The sequence below is a fragment of the Podarcis melisellensis genome (assembly GCF_964234715.1).
Source record: "Podarcis melisellensis genome assembly, chromosome: 7".
Classification (NCBI taxonomy): Eukaryota; Metazoa; Chordata; class Lepidosauria; order Squamata; family Lacertidae; genus Podarcis; species Podarcis melisellensis.
The window spans coordinates 35,054,909-35,079,205 of record NC_138539.1 but is presented as its reverse complement, the minus strand read 5'-3'; the positions used below and the strand labels follow the sequence as shown (position 1 = coordinate 35,079,205).

Sequence of the window (24,297 nt, the reverse complement as noted above, 5' to 3'; positions counted from 1 at the left end):
AAGTCCAGGGGTCAAACCACAGAAGCAAGAAGCAAAGTTCAAAATCCATAGTCCTAAGGAAATGCAGTCCAAGGTCAATGCAAGTAGCCAAGTCTGAAGTTTAGCAGCCAGAATATAGTCCAGAGTCAAACCCAAAGCACAGTCCCATGGAGGTCCAGGAGCATCCGAGTCAAGGTCCATCAATATGGGCAGTTGAACAGATACAGCTCCTCAGCTCTGCTTCCTTTTTTGTACTTTGCCTGCTGATTGCAATATCTGGGCTTGATGAGGCAATGGACCTTCAGCTGTTCTAAGCCTATTCCAGCTGAGGCATCACACCCCTCCTCCCAGAGCTAGTGAGCTGGGCTGTAGGCCTTTGCTGGCCTCAGCCCCACCTGCCTCTCCCTATGCCACAATGCCTGCTATGTTCGTGGGGTCAGGGTCCCTTCTGGCTCTGGTGATGGGTTCTGCTGCTCTGGTTTCTATGCACTGACCTCCATCCCCTCACCATCCTTGGTCACCCTGTGGGTACTTACTTTTCCATCCCCTGCTTGTCACAGTCCTAGCCACACCTCTCCCTGGGATCCTCTTCCTCCTCCCCCTTGTCCTACCAGTTCATTACACTAAGGAGCTGAGGTGAGCTCCAGATTTGCTTTGATTTTTGCTTTCTAGTGAATCCATTGACAAATTAGAGCTGTATGGAACACACTGGGAATTTTATGTGCTTCTGTCTCAATGCTTCCAGCTTTACTTAAAACTCATTGTATGCTTTACATGAGTATGAACACTACTCCACTCTGGTTTTAGGTAACATTTTGATTGCATCTCTATGATGAAGATGTTGTTCCTAATTGTCCATCTTGTCACTTTCTTTCTCCACTTACATCAAAAACCTTGTCACTGTTGTTGTCAATCCTTATAATTTGTCACATAACAGAATCTCTGGCTGTGTATACACCAATCAGTGAAAGAACACTTAAACCACATTCCGCACTCCAAAATATCCTGGCAACTATAGTTCAACCCTAACAGAGCTATAATTCCCAACGTTCTTAGCAAACCACAGTTCCCAGCATACTTTGTGGAGGCATGTGCCTTAAATGTACAGTACACACACAGTCTATCACTTCATTTATTATAGCTGGAAGAATCAGAAAAATGCCATCTCCTGCCATATGTTTTGATTAATTAAATAAATACAATTTGATTTCATTTTTGAGTTGCTTTCTACAATGACAGCCTCAAAGCAAGTTACACAATAAAATTGATACAAATAAAAACCATATGATGTATTAAAATCAATAATATACATTAAAAGTGATCTACATTAAAACTCAACAGAACATCCTTTCCTCCCCCAAACGAATAATCAGCACAACCCCCCCCAAACCCCCACCTAACCAAAAATGCCCACTAAATGAAACATTTACCAGTTGAAATTGGCTTTGTGAAACTGAAATTGACTAACTTGAAAGAAAAAGAGAATTATCAGGATTTGGACAGTATAGGCACCATCAATGTGGAATGATAGCCACAGAGTAAGCCAGCAATAAATCACACCTTTCAGAATTAACTCTTTATTAGCAAAAACACATCACAGACTAAATGGCTGAATGACTTCTCTCTGCCAGCTCACCATGCCCTGTTACGTCTTTAGCTTCTCACACTTCCTCTTCCCCATCTTCTCCCTCTGACCACTTATCATTGTTCCACCACCACTCCCCAGGCTCTGAACCTTCTTCCCTTGATGGTTCCTCAGCTACTTCCTTCCACTGTAACTTTGTATCCAACCAGTCCATGACACCCCCCTCAACTTGCCCCCTACCTTTTATAAATCCACAAAGCTCATCTCCCCAGAAAAATGCTTTGTCCTTCTGGTGATCCCCACTCCCCATACTGCCACTGTGAGTCTTTGAGAAAATTTAGGAGGCTTTAGAAATAGCCCTTTGATCTGGGGGTGAACTTAACATCTAAGAATGTGAATTTATTTAAAGACAATTATGAAAAGTGTTGGACAGAAGTAAAGAAAGATTTAGAAATATGGTCTAGACTGAGACTTTCCTTGTTAGGCCGAATTGCTGTTATTAAGATGAATGTATTGCCTAGAATGCTACTTTTGTTTCAGACGTTACAGATTTTAGACAAGATGGACTGCTTCAAGAAGTGGCAGAAAAACATATCCAAATTTGTCTGGCAGGGCAAAAAGCCCAGAATAAAATTTAAGATTTTAACTGATGCAAAAGATAGAGGGGGCCTTGCCCTGCCGGACTTAAGACTCTATTATGAATCAGCAGCTTTTTGCTGGTTGAAACATTGGCTGCTTCTTGAAGATACAGACATTTTGGATTTGGAAGGGTATGATAATAACTTTGGTTGGCATGCATATTTATGGTATGACAAGGCAAAGGTGTATAAAAGTTTTAAAAACCATATTGTTAGGAAAGCACTATACAATGTTTGGATTCGATATAAAGACTTGTTGGAAAGTAAAACTCCCAGGTGGTTGTCACCAATGGAAGCTAAGGCGGTGAAAAAACTTAATATGGATTCTAAATGGCCAAAATACTGTGAAATCCTAGAACAAGATGGTGAGAAGTTTAAACTTCAGAGTTATGAGAGACTAAAGTTCAAAGTTCGAGACTGGTTACATTACTGTCAGATAAATGAGACATTTAAGCAGGACAGGAAAATAGGATTTCAGAAGGAGAGGTCAAAGTTAGAAACAGAACTGTTAGAACCCAATACTAAGAACTTGTCTAGAATGTATAATTTGCTGTTGAAATGGAATACACAGGATGAAACGGTGAAATCAGCTATGATTAAATGGGCACAGGACATCGGTCATGACATTATGTTTGCTGACTGGGAACAGTTATGGACCACCGGTGTTAAATTCACGGCATGTAATGCCTTAAAAGAGAACATAATGAAAATGATTTATAGGTGGTACATGACCCCAGTCAAGCTTGCAAAAATATACCATTTGCCCAATAATAAATGTTGGAAATGTAATGAGACTGAAGGTACCTTCTACCACCTTTGGTGGACCTGCCCAAAGATTAAAGCCTTCTGGGAAATGATCTATAATGAAATTAAGAAGGTCCTTAAATGGACTTTTCCTAAGAAACCTGAGGCTTTTCTCCTGGGCATGGTTGGCCAACTGGTGTCAAAGAAGGACAGGACCTTTTTTATGTACGCTACCACAGCAGCAAGAATTCTTCTGGCAAAGTATTGGAAGATGCAAGAACTACCTACTCTGGAAGAATGGCAGACAAAGGTGACAGACTTCATGGGACTAGCAGAGATGACCGGCAGAATCCGAGATCAGGGGAAAGAGACAGTGGAAGAGGACTGGAAGAAGTTTAAATTATATCTTAAAAACTGTTGTAAAATTGAGGAGTGTTGAGATGTCAAGGGGTAAGAAGTAGAGAAATACAGCTGTAATTATTAAGTTTAAAGAAATTTAATGAAAGGGAATCAATAGATAAACTGATCAAAGGGTTGCTAAAGAACTTTGGAATAAGGATGCAGCGAAAGGGAGGTATGGGGAAGTCGGTATATGTTTAATGTTGTGTATGTTTTTGTTTTGTAATGTGTTTGTCTTTTATTATGTGTTTGAAAAATCAATAAAAAAATTTATATATAAAAAAAAGAAATAGCCCTTTGAGTTTCTCTAAATACATTGATGCTGATATAAACTGAAAAGTCCACTTTGGGATAAACCAAGGCTGTGGGAGAGTGGTTAAAATAATACTAGATTCTGATTGAGGAAAAACTGGGTGCAAACTCCTCCCTTGTCTTGAAGATGACAGAATGAACTTCATCCTTAACTTAGCCTACCAACTTTACAGGATTACTGTGAAGATAAAATGGGATATTCCCCACAGACACTATCCTGGGATCATTGGAAAATATATTATGAAAAAATAAGCAAATCAAAAACAGGAGAATCTCAGACTTTATCATTAAAAAAATCTGGCTCGCTGAAGTCTGAAAGATTTTTTTCCCTGTGCACGGGGTGGGGGAATACAGTTCCCAAAGGTATGACTTTCTCTGGTAATGTTCTATATTTCAAGAAATGCACCCATTCAGAAAGGCTTTTGGTTTGTTTGATTCCCCTCTCCTAAATTGCTTAGAAGAAAGGGAATTGTTGATCCATTTATATGTATCTAGATAACCCAGGTTGTATTCAGCAGCACCCCTGCTTAGGCATCTTCCCATTCCTTTGAAATTACTGATTAAAGGGAAAATACACCCCCCCCCCCCGCCCAAGGTAGGCGAAGTGTAGCACTTTAGATAATATCATAGGGGACAATTCTCAAATGAATTGAAGATAAGCAGCTTCTCCTTGCAAAAAGGACATTTCGACTCTTCTCGCAGAGACTGAATCTTTATCCAAAAACTTTTTTACAGTGTGCTGAAATGTTTATCTATTTTTATTCAGTAACTGGGTAGGGAAATGTAGGCATCGCTCAGACCAAGGGTCTCTTCACCAGCTGCTTAGCAGATGTGTTTGGGGCATTCCTATGGTGTGGTCACTGTAACCTTTGAAAGGGAGACATACAACTTTAAAGGAGGCATAACCCAGGGAGATGAGATTTGTAGTGACATCTCAGCACTGGGTGTTTTAGAAAATTGCACTTGCTATGTCACTAACACTCGATATGCCTTGGCCCAGCCTTAGTCATGCATGCTGTAGCCTGCTGTAATTCACACTACATGGAACTATCTTCAAAGAGGCCATGAGGGTCTTCAAGGGACAACTGCAACAGTTGTATGCATTTCCAGGCCCAGTTCAAAGTACTGGTTTTTTTACCTTTAAAGCCCTAAAATGTTTGGACCCAGTTTACTGGTATGAACTTGCCTGTCCTTTGAGATTGGCATTAGAGACCTTGTGCTCTGGCCCAGCTTTAAGACCAGGTAGATTAGTGGGCACTGGACAAAGGACCTTTTCAGAGGATCCCGGTGTTTCCCAAACTTGGGTCTCAGACTACAGTTCCCATAATCCCTGACCACTGGTCTTGCTAGCTAAGGATGATGGGAGTTGTAGTCCAAAAACAGCTGGAGAACCAAGTTTGGGAAAACACTGATCTAATCCAAACCCCTGCAATGCAGGAATATGCAGCTTTTCCATATGGGGATCAAACCTGCAACCTTGCCATTATCAGCACCATGCTTTAACCAACTGAGCTTTGCATTTGCTCTGTAAAAAAGATGTTATATGCTTTAATAGTACTTTAAGATATAAAAATAATGGATGATAGCCAACAAAGTCATACTCAAAGTAAACTTTTTGAAATGGATGTATTGATTTCTGTGGGTCAATGCTGATTGTGACTACTGTGGGCCTACACCCACTATTAATGACTACTATTAAAGATATCTTTAAAACAGTGGGGGCTTTTTACTGCTTAGTTTAATTGAAATACCCCCTTTTCACAGTAGGCTGTGCCCAAAGTGGATGACAATAGATATCAAATATCAAAATACTGCAAAAACACACATTTTTAATACAAACTTAAACTAATTCAAACAGAACAAATTCAACAAGTCAAATTCAATACTACAATGAAATGATATAATCAAATACACAAGCAATATAAAATTTAATGGTGTGTGTGTATAGAAGTAACTGTTGTTTGTCAATGGGGTATGAAAACCTGCTTTCAAGCAGCTTTCAGCTAACATGTCCATGCTCTGTATATTTAAATTGCTTCTATGTTGATGTCTTATTTTTAGCTACATTGATTTAATATATGATTTTTTTTGCATTGTTTCGAATGGCTGCTGATACAATATTTATAGACTGTAGCTTTGGGGTGAACTGTATGGTTTTAACCTGCTGTTCATGGGCTTTCTCTGAAAGGCGGTATACAAATGCCAGCATAATGCATCAAGATCACAAATAACACCCCCTGGTCTTTCTACACTCCGGCAGCTGAAGCAACCAAATGTATGCAACACTTTGGGACCTGGGGGAGATAGAGTCAGCACAGGAAGCTGCTATATGCTGATTCAGACAATTGATCCATCTATTGTCTAAGCTGACTCTCAGTGGCTCTGCATTTAGAAAGGAATATTCCCACACGGGGACCCTTAAAAACCGCAGGCGCTGAAGCCTGCGGACCTGGTGACTCGGTGGGCACCTTAAACGCCCTCCCCGACCCGCGAAGAGCCTTTTTAAAGGCTGCGGAGTGGACTGGGGTGCGGCGCGGTGCTGAGAGTCCATCGCTACCTCGGCGGAGCGAAGCCGCGAGCCATGGCCGGAGAGCGCTGTCTTCCTTCCTGAAATTCGGACTGAAATAAAGAACCCGTGAGTAGAATGGAAATTTGATATCAAAATTTTACCTTGGATTGGAGTACGACCGGGGGATGTGCTAAAAGGAAGTCCACACTCCCCCCCCCCACAAAAAGATTTAAGCAAGGAAAAGAGCACTGAGGTGGAAAGACTTTTGTGCTTAGAAAAACAACTTGCACGAATTGGATTAAAAAGCTATTGCGCTGGAGAGGAGAGAGGAACTTTAGAAGTTTTTTGTGTAATTCCCCCCCCCCCCCATTCTGGACCCGGGAGGGTCCTGTGTGTGAGCCCGAGGAAAAGGAGAAAGAAAGTTTGACAGCTGTCAAAAGAGCTGTCAAACGGGCAACTAAAGGCTGGAATTGAGAGACTTAGAAAATTTCTTTTGGATTAAAGGGGATATATTGTATCTGAACTGATTGGAAACAAAGTATTTGTGAATAACAAAATAACGAACTGTTGGAAAGGAATGATTGGACTGGTAATCCCCCTAGAGGGAACAAAAGATACTGCAATGGCTGCAGAAGGAAAATTACTGGCAGAGATTGAAAGGATGTTTTTTCTCGTGGGAATTCTACAAGAAAAGACTGCAGATATGAGTAAACAACTTGTGACCTTGAATCAGAAACTGTGTAACTCTGCTGATGACAATAAGCTGGAAAATAACCCGGCAGCCGGAACAGAAGAGATAGTTTTGGAAATAGGGGGAAAGGAAGAAGAAGAAGGAGAGGACGTTCAGGTGGAAAGTACCAACCAAAAGCCTGCAGCTTCAGAAAATAAAGGACTTGATGAACAGGACCAGTGTACCGTAAATTTGCAAAAGGAGAGAAGGACAAAGGAAGAAGCCCATGGAATATCTGAAATACTGGAATACAAATGAATAAACAAGCATGATTGGGACTTCTTCCTCAAGTTTGAGTATGGGAGACTGGCAGACCCTTGGCAGCAATTGCTATGGACTGACTCGGTGGAAGGAAAGAATAAGTATGACTGGGACCTTTTCTTTGAGTTTGAACATGGGAGATTGGCAGATCCTTGGCAGCAACTGCTATTGACTTTGGTGGAAGGAAAAAAGATGGAGTTTGGGATACAACTCCTTCGAGAATTGAAGGCCAACAAGCAACAAAATAGACGGAGAGGGACTAACTGGGGCTTGAGGGCCTCGGATGTGAGAAACCCGGGCTGAAACTGATTTACAGAATAGAAATGTGGAAAGGGACAGAAACTGGGCCAGGGGGGGAGGGGGAGAGTAGAATAGTAAGAATTTTTGAGTTATGATTTTTTAATTTGGAAATGTTTTGTTTAAAATGGGAGGATTCGTGTGAGAGAAGAAAGTTCGACCTCAGAGAAAGGAGTTAATGCGTAAAAATTTATAAGTAAAATTCGAGTCTAACAAGAGATGTTAAATATCAAGAACAGAGGATAACAATATAATAGAGAGAAGAGGAAATAACTTGCTGAATTAACTATTAAAATTGGAATGTGGGAAGGAGAGATGTGGGGAAGTCAAGGAAAGAGGGTAATGAAAATTATATATGCATTGTTTTTGTGTTTGGTGTTTGTGTGTGTCTGTTTATAAAAATTTGAAAACTTAATAAAAATTTATAAAAAAAAAAATAGAAAGGAATATTCCCCATTACTCAGAGATGAGTAGTGAAGTTGATTCTTTATTCAAGAAAACAGAATACAAACAGAGAAATTTATGGGCAAGACCGACCCTGGTAAAGAAGTTGCCAGAACTGACAATCTGTGCCTCTTCTTTTTCCTCTCTCTCACTCAAGCCTGTTGCTCATTCAGCATCCCACCATTCTGTCCCCCTCCATCCTTTGATCTTCTTCAGTGTCCCACCACCACTCCCCTGGCTCTGATCCTTCCTCTTCAGAGACTTTCCTAGGGGGTTCTCCAGCTGCAGCCTCCCACCACACCTCCTCATCCAGCCAGTTTCTGACATTTCTAGACTCTTGTGAGGTGAACAGCTCCCTGGTTTTGCACCTGAACCAACACTAGGTGCTGCTTGTGCTCAGGGCTTATACCCTGTCGGATTATTTAGCCCGGCTAGCCCAGCATGCTAGCAGCAGGCCAGCAGCAGGCCTGCAGAAAAGGGTCTTTCCCATTTGAGGGTACTCTCAGGGGTGGAGAGCGACTGATACAGCTTTCCATCAAGGAGGTAGTGACATAAGCAAAGGGGGATTGGTGGAAAGAAGAAAAGAAAACTCCTCTTTTTCCAGCCTCTCAGACTTTTTGGCTGGTACTGCTGATCTTCTTGCATCTTTTCATTATTATTTTCTAGACATCTTTCCTTTTCCTCTTTGTATCTGTCCTCCTTATCTCTCTCTGCCAAGTTCTTGTTCTGCCTTCCATTCTTCCACTTTGCTTCTATTCCAGTCTATTATTATTATTTTTTTGCTCTTGAATCATAATAATGGCTTCCCTTTCAGAATGAGATCCTCTAGGCCACTCCTGCCACTAATAGGATTCTCCAGATGACATCCTGCTCATACATTTTCCATTAGCTCCAGAAGCCCTTAAAACCTTTTGCCTTCAATGTACAGTGGTACCTCAGCTTACAGATGCTTCAGGTTACAGACTCTGCTAATCCAGAAATAGTACCTTGGGTTAAGAACTTTGCTTCAGGATGAGAACAAAAATCGCGCAGCGGTGGCACGGTGGCAGCAGAAGACCCCATTAACAAAAGTGGTGCTTCAGGTTAAGAACAGTTTCAGGTTAAGAATGGACCTCCAGAACGAATTAAGTTCTTAACCTGAGGTACCACTGTACTGCTGAACTAATGAACGAATGAATGTTCCAATTACACACCCAGAACATTCATAAAGAGGAGAATTGTGTGCAGTATTCAACTACTGTGCCCCATCAGCACATTTCAGCTTGTACAGTGGGGACTGCCCTCCCCCACCATGCCATCCCCAAATCTGCTGGAGAAGTTTGGGGCAGATTTAGGGGTCACATGGGGGAGGGGAAGAATGTACCATTGCACAAAGAGAAATCATTGAGCTGGTGGAATGAAAGATTGAGCACTATGTTGGAGTCCAACCAGTATTTAGCCAAAGAAATGTCACTTTTGTATAATCAATTGGTTGTTCGTGTTTTTTTATGCTGCTCATTTTTGTTCCACTACATTGGAAACAAATAGAATTAAGGAAACATTCACTAGTTGGAAGTCTGAGGATCAACCGAGCTTTAAAAAAAGTCATTATCCCCTACTGAATTTTAGCTCTCTACTTTTCATCCAATTAAGGAGTGAAAAAAAGGATGTATGGAACTACCTTATGTCTTCTACTGAGGAGGATATGGTGCCACATTTAGCTCTACTCACTGTCACATTTTCAAGTGGGGCTTCAAAGAAATGACTGGACAGCCAGGGCCAAACTATATATTACAGTAAGAGAACTTCTGATTGATTTCCTAACTCCCCCACCTGCTGCTGAGTACCTACCAGGTAGTGTCAGTTCCTTCCGGCATCTACATCTACAGCAGCGACTGCAAGGTACTAGCATCCCTAGTAAATCAGTTTCCTCCTCTGAATATCTTTCTTCTGTGTCAGGCTCTGATTGATGGGACATGATGACACATATGACTGCTTACTCAATGCCTTAAGATGCTAGCAGGAAGCATTTTCTTTTCTTTTCTTCACATACATCTTAATATTTACAACTTTCTTGCTATAGAGGATCTGTAGGGCTAACCCAAGCCATTACATTTTCCCCAAACTCTCCAATATCGAGCCATGTCTCAATTTTTATTTTGAAACTATACCATCCCAAAGCTCATGAAATATCAATGGAATGAAAAGTAGAAAACAGCAAGCAAAAGCTCTTTGCAACTTTCTCACTTGCCTTAGAGAGTTCGGTCCCTTTCAAATATTAACCAAGGGTATGCTGCTTTAGGTGGGCTGCAAATAAATTATTAAACTTTATTTAGTGGATGGTGGAGCATTCTTCACATTGATTACAGGGCATGTCATCACATATAACAATAGGGTAAATAGATTGATGAAGGCCATTGATAATGTCCCCCTATGCAGAAAGTGTCCTTAAAATAAGAAAACTGAACACAATAACACATGAATACATTCAGCATGAGTATAGCTGTACACCCAAGTTGTGTTAAATATAATTGTTTAATTGACACTGAAATGGGAATGCCTGTGTATTGCTGGAAGATTCCATGATGATTAACTGCTGTTGTTCTCTAGTAGTTAACCTGTGAGTGTTTAACCTTAGATCAAGTGACAAAGATATTTTGATAGGGAGTTGCCTCAAGTCTCTGTTCTCAGGCTTCTCTAAGAGCTGCAAAGCCTTAGGGGCTGGAATGCAGGCAATAGAGCCTGTGAAAGATAGAGCTATGTTTGTCAGCTCAGTTTATTTTATTTCTAAGATGCTGAGCCTGTGCTGGACTTGCACAAGATCTTGTATGAAATTATTTGAATGTATCTTTGATGATTTCATTCTGTTTTGAAGGCAGTTCTGCAAGTAAAGTTTTGAACCATATCTAATGGGTCTAGACAATGCTTCATTCCAAAAGGAGACAGTTTTTACACATCCAGTCACTGCACAATATTAATATCTACAATAAGCTGTACCCCATATTTCTGAGGAGTCAGTTCTTGGTGCTGACATTTAAATTCAACAAGTGTGTAGTCATTTGCACAAACAACTGTACACATATACACATAATGTGTAAACAGCACCAAATATTTCTAGTATAACCCTACATAAATTTTCCTGGTTATTAATCCATGTTTACTGAAAAACAGATTGAATTTCCTGACTTGGTTTTTTTTTTTAAAAAATGCATACCAACTAAATATTAATATTGAGCTCGGTGTTCAATGTGCCACGGGCAAATTTGTTGGGATCAATCATACAGAAACTAGAGGGTACCCCACCAAAATTCCACCTTGCCCAAATCTTGCAGGATAAGGATACTCATACAACCCTGAAAGTGGCAAGGTTCCTGGTCGCTGTCCTTACCCAAAAGCGACGCCAAGGAGCACTACAAACTAACTAAGGCGTAGTATGCCATTCTATCTTATAGTATTTTATTGTTATAGTGGTGTTTTAGCGGCTGTTTTTTCCCCACGTGCACAAGCTGTTACTTATGTGTTGTTTTTACCGGTATGGGCCTACGGCCATAATAAATATTGTTGTTGTTGTTGTTGTATTGAGCTGGGGGTTAATATTGAAAAAGGAGTGGCCAGAACTCAGTGTTACAACCCATGCTTTGCATACAGAAGATCCCAGATTTAGACCCCCATCTGCACCATACATTTAATGCAGTATTATACAGCTTTAAATAGTTGTGGTTTCCCCTCAAAGAATCCAGGGAACTTTAGCTAGTTGCATTGTGATGAGCCCTTTATTTCCCTCACACAGCTACAAGTCTCAGAGTGGTTTAACAAGCAATCTCTGTTCCAAGGGGACTCTGGGAATTGTAGGAGGGAGAGAAACAGGGGTCTCTTAACAACTCTCCATGCACCTACAGTACCCAGAATACTTTGGGGGAAGCCATGGCTGTTAAAAGTGTTATGCTACTGCTCTAAATGTATCGTGCAGATGGGGCCTCTGTCACTGACATCTCCTGTTGAAATGATCTGGTATAAGGTAATAGGGAAGATATCTGTAGATATGCAATTTGACCTTGTATATGGCAGCTTTGGATTTCTATGCTAGATCTACTGCGCTTTAGAAAAGCATGGGTGTCCAATCGCAGAAATCCTGTAGGTGGAGTTATCTTTGGTGAAAATTACTTGGGTAGCATTTACAGGGACAGAGCTAAACATTGCAAGATGCTCAAGGGAGATGCCAAAAAAGTATTTGTATTTTATTATGTTTTGTTATCTGTGAATCTGGAATATTTATTTGACATTGGGATTTTGCTTTTGTCATACAAAGTGTGTAAGCAGTCAAGGTAAGCTAAGATGACAGCTAGCAATTTACCAGAACAACAAAGACAAGAGAACTAAGATCAAGATAACAAAGAAGCATATTAAAAAGTACTTGAAAATTCAAGTCATTGTGGCCTAATGATATTCCACCTGGAGGAATCAGCTGGAGAAATTTTTAAAATACACACTATTAGATTTAAAAGATTCATGGTGCAACACAATAGCTTCAGAAGATGGTGAAGAGCAAACAGACCCATAACGCATATGCTTCAGTTTCAAAGGAACTTCACCAAAGGGTGTCCTTTATTATTGCTACAGGGTCAAGCTTCAAAAAGTGAACAAAAATAGCCCCATAAACAACAAACCAGTTGATATGATTTCTGGCCCTGGGGTGGGATCATAGAGCAGAGATGGACAACCTTTTTTTTTCTGTCAAGAGCTGCATTCTCCCTGGTATAACCATTCAGTCTCTTTATTATGGTCGGTGACCAGTACTGGGGAACCTGGGGCAAGAAGTGGAGACAATTATGGATAAAGCCAGAGACAAAACTGTTCTGAATTAACTGTCAAAAGGTGAATAGACAATTGGGTTTTCTGTGCACGTGTTTTTAAATAGTGTAATAATGAATGACTCAACATCAGCCCGTAAGGAGGTATTAAAAATGATCCCACTGAGGTCATCCCGGAATAGTATTTTCATTACTAACTTGGATAAATGTACCACACTTACTAAACTCACAATAAGACAAAACTGGGAAGGTTAGCTAATAGAAGATAGGATAAAGAGACAGATTTACCTTAATAAATTGGAATAATAGGCTGATTAAAAATGACATTTAAAAAGGACAGAAGTGTTACAAATATTTTTGTTTAATAAAAACCCCACAAACCCACTTAAAGGATGAGAAACAATTAGCAAAGCAGCAGCCCTGGCAGATTTAGCAGTTATGAGATCAGCAGATACTCCTATTCAACTGTATAAATGGAAACATCATATCAAATCTTCATGAAATAATAGTAGCACTTACTAACATGACTAACTAACATGACCTTACTTGAGAGTACCGTGTTCAGTGTTGTATATCACACTCATATGAAGTGTGTTGATAAACTGAAATGGAATTCAGAGTGGAAGCAGAAAGATCCAGGAAAATCTGCTGTAGCAGAAATGCTAAAGGAAGATTTAGGACAGTCATGTTGGCAAAATTTAATTATTATAGAGATGCCAGAAAGATGCCAGAAAGAGAAGAGACAACCATGGTCAATTCAGGATCAGATCAGGAAAGAAGCAATGGGTTGGAAAGTAGCTTTAAGATAGTCTTGTTTGGTCTAGTAGCAGAATATCCTTGCAAGCGTGTTTTCAAGAAAAAGCCAGAATTTTCACAGTCATGTCTCTATAAAGAGCCATGTAGTTCAAATAGCAATACTATTCATGGTGTTATACAATCCTTACATTCACTCCATTAATTTACAGTGTTGTTGTACTCATGACATGCATGGAGTTTGGCATGACATGCAACTAAGAACAGATGCCATTTTTCTGGTGAATGACATAAGTAGCTTGGACTGGTGTCTCATTATTATATATTTGAGTGGAATAAAGTGCATCTGTGTGTGTGTGTGTGTGTGTGTATACATATACATATATATGCTGCATAGGCATAGGTGTAAATGTAGATGAAGCTGCCTTTTTATGTATACTGAGTCAGGCCATTAGTCTTTCTAGTCTAAAAGTGTCTGTTCTGACCATCAGGTCTCAACAGGATAACTTTTCCAGCCTTGGTACCTGAGAGCCTTTAAGTGGCAATGATAGGGAATGTGTGTACTTTGGCAAGCAAGGGCTATACACTATCACGGAGCTCAGGTCAGAGAAAGCATTAGAGCAGAATAAAGATAATATTGGCAGAGTGCAAGATATTTCTCCTCTCATTATATAGGACATTTTGAGAGGCCTCACAATTAGACCCAGTGGCCACATCACTGTGATGTGTGTTTAATAACTACTTTGAACAAAGCTCTTTAAAAATCAGGCATAAGGGTTAGAGTTTCAGACACACGTTCGACACAATATATTATGCGAATTGCAAGAAAGGAAACCAAAGGTCCTTCCACAATTTTGCCTTTTAAAGAAATTCTGTAGGAAACTAATTAAAAAAATATGTGTACCAAATTGCTCTCTCGCCAAGAATAAATTGTAGCAAAAGACAGATCAAGGGGAGCTGTCCATTGCTCTGCAGAGCAGCATAAAGAAACACAACTCACCACTTGATACCTTGGGGCCAGAAGATCTGGGATTCCGTTTATCATAAGCACCGATTCATTTTCCCTAACTGTGTCATGCTTGTGAATCCTGAGGTTAATTTGTTAGATTATTCTAATATTCATCAAAGACTTTTCAGCGTCTCAAGCCTTCACAGTTTAATGTGTTCATTTATAGAGAACAGGTAAGAGAAATGAAAACTAATTAAATGATTTATTAAAAGTCTTTTAAAATTTACTATTCCCCAGTTTCACTCATTGGATCAGCTAAGCAACTATGGAGGAAGTGCAGCATACTTCTCATAGGAAGGTCAAAAATCAGTGATAGCTACTCTCTAACAATAGAGGACTTATTTTGCAAGGTCCCCATTTTCAACATAAGAACCTTGCAAAATGTGAGCATTTAAATTTCATATCCTACATATGTTTATTTTAGGGTACCTGACTCTGAACCATCCCCTTTTTTTTGCCCAGTATTAATAGGCTTAGTGTAACCAATATACTGAAACACTAAGATTGAAAACATAGACAGAACTAGTATTATTGAAATTTAAGGAGCTGTAGATTGTGGAATCAGGCTTGATGCTCTAACCCACCCACTGGGGGCCACTTTGATAAATGGGCAGGACAGTCTATATTGCCAGGGTTGCAAAATAAGGTCTGATTTAAAGCAGACACTTCCACCTCTGTACAGGTTAGTGTTCTTACCTGACTGGGATCACATTTAAATGGGAGCTTAATTATTAGACTATTTAATAGTCTAGAGTTGGGGTTGTCAGGCTTGAACCCATTAGACTTGCCATTGAAAAAGTTATTGTGGAAGCCCTGTAAACAAGCACATTCAATTTCCCTTGGAGCTTTGAAGCATACTCTATTTTCAGAATGGCTTTCTTCAAACACAAGAATGCTTATTTAATTGAATTGGCTACTATAGTTTGGGCTTTTATTTGAACCTTCATTTGCAAATTGATGTACTTATGCTAAAATACACATTTTACAGCTCCAGTAGCCATCAACTACACTACAGGAAAGAGGATACCCTATGAAGATATTAAAACAGGCATTTTATATAGCTTAATCAGTTAGATGAGGTACTTTGTTGACATCTAAACATCAGAATAATGAAACCAACAGGGTGATCGAACCCATCACTTTTTATGGATGCACATCACAGATTAAGACCACTATCCAGAAATATTGGCATCTGTAAGAAAATATACGTATATGCAACAGTGCTCCTATGTTAACATATAAATGTGTGCCAAATCTGCAAGGTATTTTGGTACATGCCAAAATAAGGACAAATTGAGGCCTCTATAAGACCACAGACAATATTTCTGTTGGACAGTTCCCCTTTGTGAATTTGTAATATATGTAGCAACTGTGGCAAACTAAAATCTCTCAGTAATCCTGATAACAAAGTATCCATCCTGAAATATGTATATACCTGCAACACTAAAAATACTTTATTTATGCAGTTCAATGTCCATGTACCTTGTTGGGATTACCACTAGAACGATTAAGATCAGCAGAGGATAAAACAAAAGTTGCACTGGGACAGGGGGGGGAATCCATGCACTGCTAAGCATTTTATAGAGCAACAACATGGTACCAAATCCCTGTTTTCAGTATTTTTATGCTCTTCCATTAAAAAAAGTTTCTTTTATTATATTTTGGAAAGTGCCTTGGGATCAGTATGAGTGATGAAGGGCAGTCTAAGATAATAAAATGAAAGAATGAATTAAGATAGGCTGGCCTTGAGCTCTGGAATTAACAAAATTATGGCATGGGTGTTGTTCCTATGCACGGCTATATACATCTGGAGAACAGTGTGGCATATGGGTTAAAGTAAGTATGGTGCTCTATCATACCGATAGACTGAGCAAATTTGAGACGAGCATGAGGCAGCTGACTCGTGCCTCCTCCTCCTCACTGACTTCTCTTGTCCATGGGGACATTGCTCTCTCTCCCGATTAACAAGCCAGCTGGCAGTTACTGCCTCCCCCATCTTGCCCTCTCACTCCCACACTAACTGCCACCCAGTTTCAATCCTCAGCATGGAACACACCGGGCTTCAAAGAGTCCTATAATCAACCATAGAGTCCTAAACCATAGAGTCATAAAATCTACAGATTTCCCCCCTCCCTTGCTTCCTTTGGTGATCCAAAACAAAATGATCAGATTTCCATTTTATCTATGGTTCATGGGAAATATATTAAATGCCACCAACTGTCTCAAGCTATGGATGAGAAAATCCAGGAAGCACACTCTTCATTCTAGCACATTTCTAATAAGGCTCAAGGTGAAGTGGCCATGTTGGCTTTATCATCAAAGGAAATTAACCTTATTAATTTGTGGCCTTGGGAGAGGGAAGAGGAGAGGCCTCCCAGCCTCTAGGGCAGAAAGCTTGAGGTCTCTGCAGGGTCCTAGAGTCCAACCTTCTCTGACACAAAGCTTACTGAGCACTAATGAGGTTTGGGGAAGGAGCTCTCATGCCTCCTTCCGATGCTGCTGTCGCAGCCCAAAAGTGGGGCACCCCGAATCCAAACAGAACCCCGGGGCACCTGGCCAAAAATAGGGATTGCCACGACAAAATTGGGACTCTTGGAGGGTCTGCTCAATAGGGGACTCCATCCTTTAATCTAGTACTGAGCTTAAGCATCATGATTTAGGCTATTATGGCATCATGACTTAGGCTAGTATGACAGAGCAGTGCCAAGACAGCATGAGAAATTTACTGTGTGCTGAATTTAGCTTTCCTGTGTGCTGAATTTAGCTTTCAATATTTCTCTCTCTTTTGCACTGAATTATTGTCAAGCCTTTTTAAAAAAAGGAAACAGCTTAACCTTCCACTGCCCTTGCTTTTGGGCATACGTAACTAGCAATCATGACACTAAGTAAGAATGCTTCATCTGAAGACTCAAGTCTTGTCCTGAACTGAATGCACTTTCCATTAGGGACAGCATCCTTAGATCTGTTAGAAGAGGTAGGATTTCTCAACCTTTTAAATATAAAAAGCCCGCACCCTTTTTCAAACCTGGCTCCACTCATCATTTTATGTGAATTTTCAAAAGGATTGAAATATTGTGACTTTTAGTTATAAATAACATTTTAGGGCCTAATAATAATGATGAATCAAAGTACTTATAATTGTAAATACATATATTGAAATTTGCACAAAAAAGCACATGAAATTTAACAGTATATGAGAACTTCCTGTTCCAGTCAATGCCTCCTTCACCAAGGTAATCCAGAGCTCTGTTTCAGTCCTGTATTCTTTGACTGTCCTTTGGCCCTCACTATTGGCTTGCTAATCATTCCTGTCTCCTGGTCCTTTCTTTGGTCCTGACTTCAGGCTCATCAGTTGCTAATGGCTTCCCATTGACTGCCCATGGCCCAGCCCTGACTCAAGCCAGTTGACGACTCAACCCTATAGGAAACTGATTAAAAATATATTTCTTATACTTCTAGAAGAAAACACTCATCATTCTAGGCACATTTCCTCCCTACTCTTTTCTTGTGCAATACCCATCACTTTACTGGGGATGCGCAGCAGATGTTTGTGACGGATTATGCTCCAAGTTGCCTACCTCTGAGTCACTTCCAAAGAAGCCAAAAATACAGATTCATCAATCTTTCTTCTGTGCCCATATCAGCATACAGCACATTTTATATTTTGCTTTTAAATTTATGGCAATTTGAATATTATTTTAAATTATGCATGGATTCCAGTCCAGTTGAAAAAAGGTTTCCATTCCAGGCACAGACATCTTTATGAAGTGCAGGGAAAGAATTCAAAAGTGCTGCAATGGCTAAGAAAGCCTGTTAAAACTAGATGGCACGTTTGTGAGGTAGAGATTTGTGTTCATATTTTGTGTAGACTTGGAGAAAATTACTCGGTGCACAGATCTGCCATATCCCAGAACTGCCTACCCAATGGCAGGAAAAGCAGCATATATTAATGAAAGGTTCTGACTTGGAATTCTATGTGCTCTGCTAGCAAACAAAAACATCTCACTCTCTCTCTCTCTCACACACACAATTTAGATCTCGGCTGGTCTACTTATGTATATTGGCAAATTATGCACACCTGGCATACAGATAAATGACAAGTGGATAAACCAAATGTTTTGTAGCATGGGAAAGGAGATTGAATGCTAGCCTGCCTGAACTACCTCATATTGATTTGATGACTCTGTCAATTACTTCTGGCACCATGCTTTCCTCAGGTCACTTCTCAATTGATCCTTTGGTCACCTACCTCTGTGTGCATTCGGTTGGATTTATTTATTGCATTGGCTATCATAACACATGCATGGGATTGAGCATCCTCCCCTGTGGTGGGGGAATGGCAAACTGTCAGGGTCCAAAAGGGAGGCAGTCATAAGAGCCACCAGGTAAGAGAAGTCATGGATAAGGAGTTCCTGGAAGTTGCTAGGTCAGTAGGGAGATGCAACTGTTCCAAAGATCCAGGTGCACAAAGAAGTTGGAAAGGGAGAGCAGTGCCAAGAAGAAGAGAGGCAAATTGAATTCGTTTATCGAGCTCAATTGTTTATTTGCAAACATTTCTGCACCACCAACATTAAGGGGGCGGGGAACATGGTGATGAACAGCATAAAACCAACAATGAAATTACAAAAAAGTTCAAAATGTGTTATAGATCAGTAGATCAGCCTAATACATTGACAAAACTGGATCACCCCATTGGGGGAAGCCTGGGTGAACAAGGTCAGTTTTAAGCAGGTGCCTAAATGACAGCACTGTAGCACCGTGCTCTGTCTGACCCTGCTGATGAGAAGTGGACAGCACAAGTTCCCTTCTTGAAAGGCCACAAGCCCAGGAGAACTGCAGCCAGGTAGCTGAAGTAGTCACTGGAGGAATGGACCACCTGGGCAAAGCAAGGTCTACCTCTTCTTGCTGCTCCATTTAAGAGGCATAGTTTTGGAGTATAGCAAATATAGTGAGGAGGACAATGATATAAAGGCTGCACAGGTATAGCTGGCATTCTTGCAGCAAAAGCCTATGCATATTTATTTGGAAGTAGGGCCCACTGTGTTCAATGGTGTTTACTCCCACAAATGTGTGCACAGGGTGATAGCCTTGGTGTGCCCAGCCATCTGTTTACCCCACCACCCCTCCATTCTTTGGCTGCCCAGCCATGTTTATCTTCAGATGCAGCTGGTGGGACTGTGCTGATCTCCTGCCCCAGCCGTAACTATGCTAAATCAGAAGAATGTAACCTGAGTATTAAAGTTCAGGGATTGACTATGTTAAAGCCCTACCAGCTCCTGTTTTCCAGTGCAGCATGGAAGGCCCATGCGCTTTCTTTTAAGATGCATTGTTGTTCTTTACAAGAAAGCAGCTAATTCTGTTTTTGGCCTGCTACGTTCTCAAGAATTTCTGCTCCAGTTGTCTTCCTTTCACCTCAGTTGTGAACAGCCCATTATCTTTATGGATTGTGGATGCTGGCTACAACTTCAGGGTCCCAAAGCGATGCAGCATATCAAGCTCTCTTTTATTTATTTAGCTGGATGTTTTAGCTGCTAAAGGATGTAAGAGTGAGCTGCATTCTGTCAATCAGAGTTAATTACTGTAATGTTTCTTTTGGCAGGTTCTCCTTCAAACAGGTTGCCTTTCCAGAAAAATGATGTTGATTGTTGCCTGTGTCAGATTTTATCAGCACGCTGTGTCCATTCTATGCAAACTGCACACTTACAATTTCATAGAGGTATAAACCACACTAAATTTAGAACAGTCAAGCAGACTGAAAGACAGAATTTCTATCACTGTCTGACAGCAGTCAGGATTATTTGGTTTTATGTAAAAAAATCTTAGTTATATGTTTTGGATACTGTTGTAGTTTGTGGGGAGGACAGTAAAGGTATAGAATTTAATCAAGTGCCCTGAATCCCCAAATCCAGCAGGGATTCAAGTGCTGGAAAAGACAGGCCAGCCTGATAATCGCTAACTTAACAAAGGTAAGGTAATAAGCCATTAAAAAAGCAGGGACTCTGTACCAAAAGCATATGGGTGGGGCCCCACCATGAGCTCTGAGATAGTTAGCAGAGTAGAGATTAGGATTATATTGGTGGTGATATGACCTAGGGACCTAGAGCTTGCAGTCTGTTAAATGCAGCAAGCTGTGGAGAGTCAGAACCATGGCTGTGGTCTGTTTGGATCCAAAGCTACAGCTATGGGAGAAGCAAGAACCTTTTGGAGTGTCAGTGCTTTGAACTCCTCTGTTGTAGTCTCAGGTTGTATATATATGTAAATAAACCGTATATCATAAAGACACCACAGTCTACACCATGCCTAATTTCCAAAGGAAACATGAACTCTGGAGCCCTGTAATCTTGCACAACTCAGAGATTGGGGTGGCATGTAGCATGGGTGTCAGGAGCTGGAATTTGTGTTTCCTGGAGGAAAGGCCCATGAGTGAGGTGTGTCTATTTTTAATTTTATTTCTGCTGCTGTCAAACCTGTCGTAGTTTTGGGGTAGGAAAATTTTAGTTGGGGACTTGGCCTTGAGGTTAGTCACCCTTGCTTTAAAGTGTATAAGCATGCCTTGTCTTCCAGCACCCAGCACCTAATCTTTTGAATTCTTTATGACTTCTTGCTTTTCTACCCACTTGTTGGTAGATTGCAGTAGCAGAACTGGCTCCTGTCCAAGACAACTGTTCATTGAAGCTTCTTCACTTCCTCTTCTAACCCGCTTTTGTAGCCTTAGGGGACAGAGATTACTTCTTAATCGGAAAACTTTAGAATACGAAAACTATATTTGGCATCAGTGGCAGCATTTGAACCTCCTTGCATTTTGCAAATCAATACTCCTTTACCCTTTCTACTATTTCAGGGAATGCTTGCTCACTTGGATCTAAACTGGAGGTCACAGTTTGCTTTGAATCTAAACTAGGAAACCAGATACAACATAGAGTCCAAGCAGGGGATGAGAGAATGTTTGAATTCAGCTACAGAACATCTTTTCTGATTTTCTTTTCATTCTGATCAAAGACTCTTCCATGATGCATTAAAATGGACATTTACACTATCATTGCTTATTTTTACTAACCCTAGTCTCAGAATTCATTGCCAGCATATTTTATCTTACCATTAACTAAGCTTTTAAAAAGATTCTCCCCTCCCCCCAAAAAACCAACCTCACTGTTGTTATTCACTCTGTGCTATTTCATTTCCTCGTCATTTAGGAGGAGGGGGGACACCCAGCAGTTTGTCTCAAACAAAAAGTTTGTTCTTTTCCTCTTTCCATTGGAGAAATTCATGATAATTATTCTTCTGCACCTGCCTAATGGGGCTGAAGTAATTCAATTGTCATATTGGTGTAGATTGTTGCTTTGTGTAATGTATCACCCCTGCTGTTTCTCTTTTAAAAAATTCTATACTCTTCCATTATTCAGCAAGGCCTAATGATTACTTCAGCATTTGCACAGGCTGCACTATTTTGATTTTAATTGACTTCACTCTTTTAATTAAATACATTTGGTTTTTAACGCTGTTGTTGACATGCATGGTTTTGTCTTTATCAGTAGTTTCTTCCATTTGCTTTCTAGTGGTCTATGGACATTTCATTTAGTGGTTCATTTTAAAGAGGAGGCACATATAATATGAGCTTTTGCATTTATAAAGGCAACAGAAAAAGATGATTTGGTAGCAGTTTGATTTAAGGAAGCTCAAGCATATATCCTTATTGGAATGGCAATATATACATTTATAATGCTCAATATAGCTTCACTTAATATCTATCATTTCAGACGAACATTTCAGATACAGTGGGCAAAATTTGAAAGTGTGTGTATATATATATATATATATATATATATATATATATATATATAGTTTTTATATAACTGGGCATGCAAACATAATGTGATTTTTTTAAAAAAAGAAAAGGAAACCAAAATATTTTAAGAGCAATTCTAAAGATTACTGTAATCATCAAAGAGTTTTTTACAATACATTTTAATCAACTTCCACAATCTTTTAAGAAATACAATTTAATTAATATATATGTTATGCTGCATTAAAACAACTAGGGTTGTCTTTCTTTTTAATCTGAAATACCTCTTTTAGGAATAACTTCTTTTAGAAACAGTCTCAGTACCCCCCCCTTTAAAACCTGCATTATATAATTTATGGCGATAGTCTACAAATAAAGTATGAGTAAATTTTCTATTCATATGACAATGAGCCACATTAAGAGCAACAGGCTGCATGCAAGTTCCCATGTGCACCTCTCTCCAAACCACAGATTGGCACCATCAGCTTTGACAGCATACATCAGTGATGGCCAAACTTGGCCCTCCAGCTGTTTTGGGACTACAACTCCCATCATCCCTAGCTAACAGAACCAGTGGTCAGGGATGATGGGAATTGTAGTCCCAAAACAGCTGGAGGACCAAGTTTGGCAATCACTGGCATACATTGTATGTTAAGGGAGAAAGTGATGTCTGGATTCAGACCGCCAACTCTCACCGAGAGGTTCGCAGACTCTGCTAAAGCTCCCAGTGCTGTCTGGGTGTAGAGGATGCGGTCCAAGTAGTTGAACTATCTATGCAATGAGGCACACACAGTTTTCATGCATGCTCCAATGCTTTTCCATAGTGAGCAAGAAAGGCTGTTGAACTTCCATAAGAGCCCAAAATTTGTTGTTCAGTTGTTACCAGGAAACACACTCTTATACAGTGTGGTGAGCCAAGGTCAACAGTGGAACAACTATGCATTGAGGGGCAGTGTGATGTAGTGGGTAGATTGCTAGACCTGGGAGAGACCAGGGTTCAAAGCCTACTCAGCCATGAAGCTCGCTGGCTGGCCTTGGGCAAGTCCCTGTATTTCAGGGTAAGCTACCTCACAGGGTTGTTGTAGGGATTAAACCAGAAGGGATTAAACCTTAGAGAAAAATGTGGGCAATAAAGAAACAGATTAATAAATTAGGAAAACACAGAGAATCTTTTCAAATAAAGTAATTTAGATTGGGACTGTTGAATGCTGGGTCCACAGTCCAGTTGATCCAAACTACCGAGATCAAGTTGGAATGACTTTATTGTCTTAAGCACTGCTGAAGTCTTCTTCAGCCTTATTCATTTGCAGGGTGACCTGCCTGTCCTGCTCCCTACTAATTTGGCTTTAGTCTCCTTGGTATACTTTAACTTAGGTCAGTCAAGAAACAAACTATGAGGCACTTAACAGACTTTTGCAGGACCCATGGCTCCCATGCCTAGGAGACTCAGGACCTTGAGGGAAAGAATGTCTATGGCGCATGGCCAGTGTGTTCAATAACTGTGAACAGTCAAACTAATTTCATCTGCACAAAAGGAATGAATCTATAACAAGAATTCCTAGGCAGGAATTGGCAGGCAGCCAGCAAAACATGAAGTGAGATGAATTTTTCTAGGCTTGTAAGGACTGGGCTGAGGGGGAGGAGGCTGGGAGAAGAGGAGGTCTAGACACAATAAATGTATAACTTCTCTAGAAAGTTACGGGTTTGGATTTTTTAAAATGGCACTTAATTAAGGTAACTGCAGAGAAAAATAGAAAAAGAAAAGCTGTGAATCATCTTATTCCTATGCAGGGAGGAATTAGGGAGACAGGCAAAATGGAACAGTGTCTTGGATGAGCGAAAACTATCTATCTCTGTACGCTGATTTGAAACTTTATGAAATGGAATGTAGTTTTTACCTCAAGAGATTTTAAGGCACAGAAGGGAGGCTCTTTTGTGGCTTTCAGAGATGGAATGGCACCCTCACCTCTAGTTTGGGAGTACTCATGTGAAGATCTGAAAGTTAGACAGGTTCACAAGGGAACAGAAAGTCCTTGAGGTACTCAGGTTTTCCTAGGCCAATGA

General features: G+C 40.2%; 1 long non-coding RNA gene across 1 annotated transcript in view; it reads right to left on the bottom strand.

Annotated features, from left to right (window-relative positions):
- Positions 1-16,396, bottom strand: part of LOC309373458 — a 97,077-nt gene extending 80,681 nt beyond the window's left edge. Inside the window, exon 1 of the long non-coding RNA XR_014170051.1 lies at positions 16,310-16,396. This is a non-coding gene — a long non-coding RNA (uncharacterized lncRNA). The remainder of the gene's footprint in view (positions 1-16,309) is intronic.
- Between the last annotated feature and the right edge of the window lie 7,901 nt (positions 16,397-24,297).